This window comes from Panthera onca, chromosome B4 (genome assembly GCF_046562875.1).
Source record: "Panthera onca isolate mPanOnc1 chromosome B4, mPanOnc1 haplotype 2, whole genome shotgun sequence".
Classification (NCBI taxonomy): domain Eukaryota; kingdom Metazoa; phylum Chordata; class Mammalia; order Carnivora; family Felidae; genus Panthera; species Panthera onca.
In genome coordinates this window covers 42,512,976-42,519,569 of record NC_138345.1, presented here as the reverse complement: position 1 = coordinate 42,519,569, position 6,594 = coordinate 42,512,976, and the positions used below count along the sequence as shown (strand labels likewise).

The following is a 6,594-nucleotide window of genomic DNA, read 5'->3' as shown; positions in this document are numbered from 1 at the left end:
CACAGAGCCCGATGCGGGGCTCGAACTCACGAACCGTGAGATCATGACCTGAGCCGAAGTCAGACGCTCAACTGACTGAGCCACCCAGGCGCCCCCCAAATGTAAAACATTTTAAAGCAAAAAGCCCCACTCTGCCACTAAAAATCAAGTACAGGTTTGAGATGTTCTCTGGCTGGGGAGTCCCAGTACATGTAGGTATAAAGCTTCAAAGGGGACAGGCTCCTCACAGATGGTGGCGTAAGCCGCAGACCGTTATCTGGGCACGACCCGTGCGTCTTCCCTTGTGCTCTTCTGTGAGATGAATGACCGGCTCATAACCAGGTAATTGTAATTGCAGGCGAAGGTGATGGGTTACTGGCTGGTCCTCGTGATGCTGTGGCAGTGTGACACGACCTACAGAGAACTATCTTTCCTGGACTCTGCCAATTCAGGAATTATATTCCTGTTGAAGGTAGGTCTGGTCCAATAAGAGAGAGGGAAAAAAAAAAAAAGGCAAAATTAAAGCAAACTAGAAAAGAGCCAGCAGTTCAAAGAATGAGATACCAACACAATTAAACATGTGAGTTTGGGGATAATTTCTTTGCCAAGGATAGTTTCCCTGGATGGAATCATTCGACTTAGCTAAAATCATTGATCTCTGAAAGGCACTGAAAGCATAAGCCTTCATAACTGGATAGATGATTAATAACCTAAAATAACTCAGGATAGCTTCAGTTGGTGTTTAAAAATACAAAATGTAAGAATCTTGAAACGAAAGATTCCTGAGCATGGGGGTGGCTCAGTCAGTTAAGCATGTGACTCTTGATTTCGGCTCAGGTCATGATCTCGAGGTTTGTGAGTTCAAACCCCACATGAGGCTCTGCGCTAACAGTGTGGAGCCTGCTTGGGATCCTTTCTCTCCTCTCTCTGCCCCTCCCCAGCTCTGCTCTCTCTCTCTCTCAGAATAAACAAGTAAACTTAAAAAAAAAAAGAATCTTGGGGCGCCTGGGTGGCTCAGTCAGTTAAGTGTCTGACTTCGGCTCAGGCCATGATGTCGCAGTCCGTGGGTTCGAGCCTCTCATCCGGCTCTGTGCTGACAGCTTGGAGCCTGGAGCCTGCTTTGGAGTCTATGTCTCCCTCTCTCTCTGCCCCTCCCCTGCTCATGCTCTGTCTCTTTCCATCTCTCAAAAATGAATAAACGTTAAAAAGAATTTTTAAAAAAAAGAATCTTAATACGAAAATAGGAATGAAGGATTAATGATGTTCTGATTGCAGAAGAGAGTGAGTGGGAAATAGATCTGAGAAATGATCTAGACTTTATTGGCCCTAACTCTCACTCTGGGGGAAAAAAACAACACAATAAAAAAAGTAATATTAAAATAACGAACTTGTTTTGGTATAACATTACTGATCAACTTTATAATCATGTGATTGTGAATTGACTTCTAACAATACGTAAAGCCATTAAGTTAGTCCAATGTATCAGTTTCTAGAAAGCTGATTGATTTGGGAGGAAATTTAATTTATGAGACCATAACTTCATCATTTATTGGTGCTATAAATAGTTTATAAATATTTAGAGAAATACACTCAAACTGTCCACATGTGGCCAGTGAGAGCCAGTTCAACCTTCATACTCTCTCCGTTTGACATGTGGCCATAATTCTTTGAGTATTTCCTTTTTCCTTACTTTCTGGTACCACTAGATATCCCAGGCTCATCTTGTAACCTATAATTTATGGAATTACAGAAAGTAAATCCGTCCATGGTAATTCTTGTTTCAGTACTTTGTTTTCCTGCTGGTGCAGTTAGAAAGCTAGATCACAGGGGCGCCTGTGTGGCTCAGTCGGTTGAGCGGCCGACTTCGGCTCAGGTCACGATCTTGCGGTCCGTGAGTTCGAGCCCCGCGTTGGGCTCTGTGCTGACAGCTTGGAGCCTGGAGCCTGTTTCGGATTCTGTGTCTCCCTCTCTCTGACCCTCCCCCGTTCATGCTCTGTCTCTCTCTGTCTCAAAAAATAAATAAATGTTAAAAAATAAATAAATAAATAAATAAATAAATAAATAAAAAAGAAAGCTAGATCACAATGGGATATGCCAAAGGGAATTTATCAGCTACCGGTACCTTTTTTTTTTTTTAATATGGAACACTCTACAAATTTGCATATCATCCTTGAGCAGGGGCCACGCTAATCTTCTCTGTATCTTCCCAATTTTAGTGTATGCGCTGCTGAAGCAGGCACAGTACTTTTTACCTTTCCAGAAGATAATTTTAGTCAATGTCACTCGGCTTTTTCCTATTTTGCTTCCTAACTTAATTCCCTAATTAGTTATTTTTAATTTTTTTTTCCCATGTATTTATTTTTGAGAGACAGAGAGACAGAGCACGAGCAGGGGAGGGGCAGAGAAAGAGGGGGACACAGAATCTGAAGCAGGCTCCAGGCTCCGAGCTGTCAGCCCAGAGCCTGACGCGGGGCTCAAATCTGTGAACCTGTGAGATCATGACCTGAACTGAAGTCGGACCTGTGCTGGAGCCGGACGCTTAACTGACTGAGCCACCTAGGTGCCCCATTCCCTAATTAGTTGTTAATCATTTCTAGCATCTAGGTCATTTTTTAAATCTCCCTGATATTTGAAATGCTTTTTACTGGGGCGCCTGGGTGGCTCAGTCGATTAAGCATCTGACTTCTGTTCAGGTCACGATCTTGCGGTTTGTGGGTTGGAGCCCCACATGGGCCTCCCTGCTGTCCACACGGAGCCTGCTTCAGATCCTCTGTCTCCCCCGCTCCCCCCCCCCCTTTCCCACTCACACACACTCTCTCTCTCTTGCAAAAATAAATAAAAAAATAAGAAGAAGAAATAAAATGCTTTTTACTAAAGTATTGGCTAGCACAAAGAAGAAGCACCCGGACTCATGGAAAACAGGAGCGTCTCAGTATTTTGGAATCAGTGAGGAAACGAAAGGCAATCTCAGAAATGAGAAGCAGAAACTTCCTGTTTGGATTGTGGCTGAAGAGCTTGTGTCAGGCTGACTGTCTGCTGAGAACCTGGAAAGCTAGATAAACATAAAAACAACTACCTGAAGTATCAGAGAGCTTTCTGTTTTACTTTTTGTAAGATTAAAAAATATATGTTTTGGGCGCCTGGGTGGCTCAGTTGGTTAGGTGACTGACTTCAGCTCAGGTCACGATCTCACAGTTCGTGAGTTCGAGACCCACGTCGGGCTCTGTGCTGACAGCTCGGAGCCTGGAGCCTGCTTCAGATTCTGCGTCTCCCCTCTCTCTACCCCTCCCCTGCTCACGCTCTCTCTGTCTCTCAATAATAAATAAATGTTAAAAAAAAATTTTTTTTTAATGTTTTGTTATTTTAGAGACAGAGACAGTGCACGTGCTCTGGGGAGGAGTAGAGAGAGAGGAAGAGAGAGAATCTTAAGGAGGCAGCGCAGAGCCCAACTCAGGGCTCAATCTCATGACCCTGAGGTCATAACCTGAGCTGAAATCAAGAGTCAGTCCCTTAACGGACTGAGTCACGCAGGCCCCCGCATCAGAGAGCTTTCAATGCAGTGGGGAATTTAAGAGGCCAACACCTCACAGAGAAGGGAAGCTTGGACACATTTGCTGACTCTTAGCAGCGCCTGTAAGACTGGGTCTCAGCTCAGAAAGTGGCAATGGGTGGCTGGTAAGCTCCATAGTTTTAGGAGACTCACAGGGCAAGAGGGGGAAACTGGAGTGTAGGACGGACCCACCCAGAACTGCCCTACGAACGTTGGAGGGCTGAAACGAGACTCTGACCTCACAGGTACAAAAGTAAAGTTTTCTCTGGAAACAGGTAAGACGAGCCAACACGTTTCTACAATTTTTTTTTAAATAAACTTAATTTTTATTTTTTTAATTTTTTTTAATTTTTTTTTTTTTTTAACATTTATTCATTTTTGAGGGTGAGAGAGACAGAGCATGAGTGAGGGAGGGACAGAGAGAGAGGGAGACACAGAATCCGAAGCAGGCTCCAGGCTCCGAGCTGTCGGCCCAGGGCCTGACATGGGGCTGGAACTCATGGGCCTTGAGATCACGACCTGAGCCGACATCAAGAGTCGGACGCTTAACCGACTGAGCCACCCAGGGTCCCCTAAATAAACTTAATTTTTAGAATAGTTTTAAATTTATATTGAGAAAATAGTACTGAGAGTTCCCTGTCTGTACCACAAACCAGTTTCCCCTCCTATTAACATCTTACGTTAGTATGGTACGTTCGTCACAACGAATGACCCAGTAGTGCTGCATTATCATTATTATTATTTTAAGTAGGCTTCATGCCCAGTGTGGAGCCCAATGAGGGCTCGAATCCACGAGGCTGATATCAAAACCCGAGCTGAGATCAGGAGTCAGACGCTTAACCCACCGAGCCACCCTAGTGCCCCAGTGACACATTATTATTCACTAAAACCTATACCTCATTCAAGTTCTCTTATTTTATAACCTAACGTTCTTTTTTTTGTTCCAGATTTTTGTCCACCTGACACTGTTATCAGGTCTCCTTAAACTTCTTCAGGCGATGACCATCCAGGAATATTGGTCATGTATTTTGGAGAATGTTCCTGTATTGAAATTTGACGTATTTCTCCCAATAAATTGGGTTGCGGGTTTTTTTTGGAGCAAAGCCGGGTGCAAAGTGCCATTTTCATCACATCATATCAAGGGTGCATACCATCAACAAGCCATTGCCGTCACGGCAGACCTTGATCACGGCGCTGAGGTTGTGTTTGTCCGTTCTCTCCACTATAAAGTTACTCTTCTTTCCGCCTTTGCATTGGAAAGAAGTTCCCATTCACAGCCACAGTTAAGGAAGAGGGAGTTAAGTTTTTATACATACTACCTAGTATTCAATGGACAATAATTGGACATACGAAAAAAAAAAGAGTTGACCTAAAACAGAAAATCAAATTAATTAATTAATTAACTAATTAACAAAAAATTAATAAACAATTTTATTAAATTATAAATAATTATTAAATAGTTATAAATATAAATTAATATTTATAAATATAAATTATATTTATAATATATTTATAAATTATATTTATAAATATAAATTAAATAATTATAAATATAATTATTAAATAAATAATTAATTAAATTAATAAAAAATTAATTAAAAAAATAAAATAAAATAAAATAAAGCCCAGGTTAATAAAGCTCAGTTAGAGTTTTTAGAATCAGACTTAAAATACCTCTGATTAATATGCTTAAGAACGTAAGTAATAAGGGGCTCATGGGTGGCTCAGTAAGTTAAGTGTCCGACTTCAGCTCAGGTCACGATCTCCTGTTTGTGAGTTCAAGCCCTGCTTTGGGCTCTGTGCTGACAGCTACGAGCCTGGAGCCTGCTTCAGGTTCTGTGTCTCCCTCTCTCTCTGCCCCTCTCCCCCTACTCACACTCTGTCTTTTTTTCTCTCTCTTTCTCTCTCAAAAATAAACATAAAAAAAATTAAGAATATAAGTAATAAGATGAAAATTTTCAGGGCAGCACGGGTGGCTCGGTCGGTTAAGCGTCCGACTTCAGCTCAGGTCATGATCTCATGATCCATCAGTTCGAGCCCTGTGTCAGGCTCTGTGTTGACAGCTCAGAGCCTGGAACCTGCTTCAGATTCTGTGTCTCCTTCTCTGCCCCTCCCCTGCTAATGCTCTGTTTCTCTCTCTCTCTCTCTCTCTCTCAAAAATAAAGATTAAAAAAAAAATTCTTTTTAAGTTTCAGCAGAGCACTAGAAACTAAAAAAGTTAAATATTTAGAATTGAAAAAAAAAGAACTTTTTCTTTTCTTTTCTTTTTAACTCTGTGCCCAGTGTTGGGGCGTGAACTCATAACCCCAGATCAGGAGTCGAATGCTCTACCGACTGAGCCAGCCAGGCACCCCAACAAATTAAGAACTTAGTAGATGAATTTCACGACAGATTAAACACAGCTGAAGAAGAAATTAATTGGGGGCCTGGCTGACTCAGTCAGCAGAGCATGCGACTCAATCTCCCTGTTGTAAGTTCGAGCCCCACATTGGGCACAGAGCTTCCCAAAAAAAATAAAAAATAAAAAATAAATAAAGGAAATTAATTCACTGAAAGATAGGTGAGAAGAAAATATCTATAAAGAAGAACAGAAAGACAGACAGAAGGATAGGAGACATTCTAGAGGATCTAGTCTCTTCAGCATTTCAGTGTCATGAAAAAAAGACTGTTCTAGATTAAAAGAGTCTTAAGGGATGTGACAAACAAATGCAATGCATGGTTTTAGATTGGATACTGGGCAGGGTAGTGGAACTACTGGACCAAGGATTCTAAGCAAGGCCAAGCTCTAAGAAACAACCAATCTTCTTCAAGATCAAAGAGTAGTCCGATTTCTCATTCTTTCCTGACTCACTAAAACTAATATTTCAGATGAGTCAGAAACAGTAACTAGAGGGGCGCCTGGGTGGCTCAGTCGGTTAGGAGTCCGCTTCGGCTCGGGTCACGATCTCACGGTTCATGGGTCCAAGCCCTGAACTGAGCTCTGTGCTGGCAGCTCAGAGCCTGGAGCCTGCTTCAGATTCTGTGTCTCCCTCTCTCTCTGCTCCTCCCCCGCACTCTCTCTCTTT

At 42.2% G+C, this 6,594-nt stretch overlaps 1 non-coding gene across 1 annotated transcript; it reads right to left on the bottom strand.

Annotated features, from left to right (window-relative positions):
* Positions 1–2,112: 2,112 nt before the first annotated feature.
* On the bottom strand, positions 2,113–2,217 carry LOC132660437 (U6 spliceosomal RNA). The gene has a single exon (XR_009601787.1). It is a non-coding gene; the product is annotated as a U6 spliceosomal RNA (small nuclear RNA).
* Between the last annotated feature and the right edge of the window lie 4,377 nt (positions 2,218–6,594).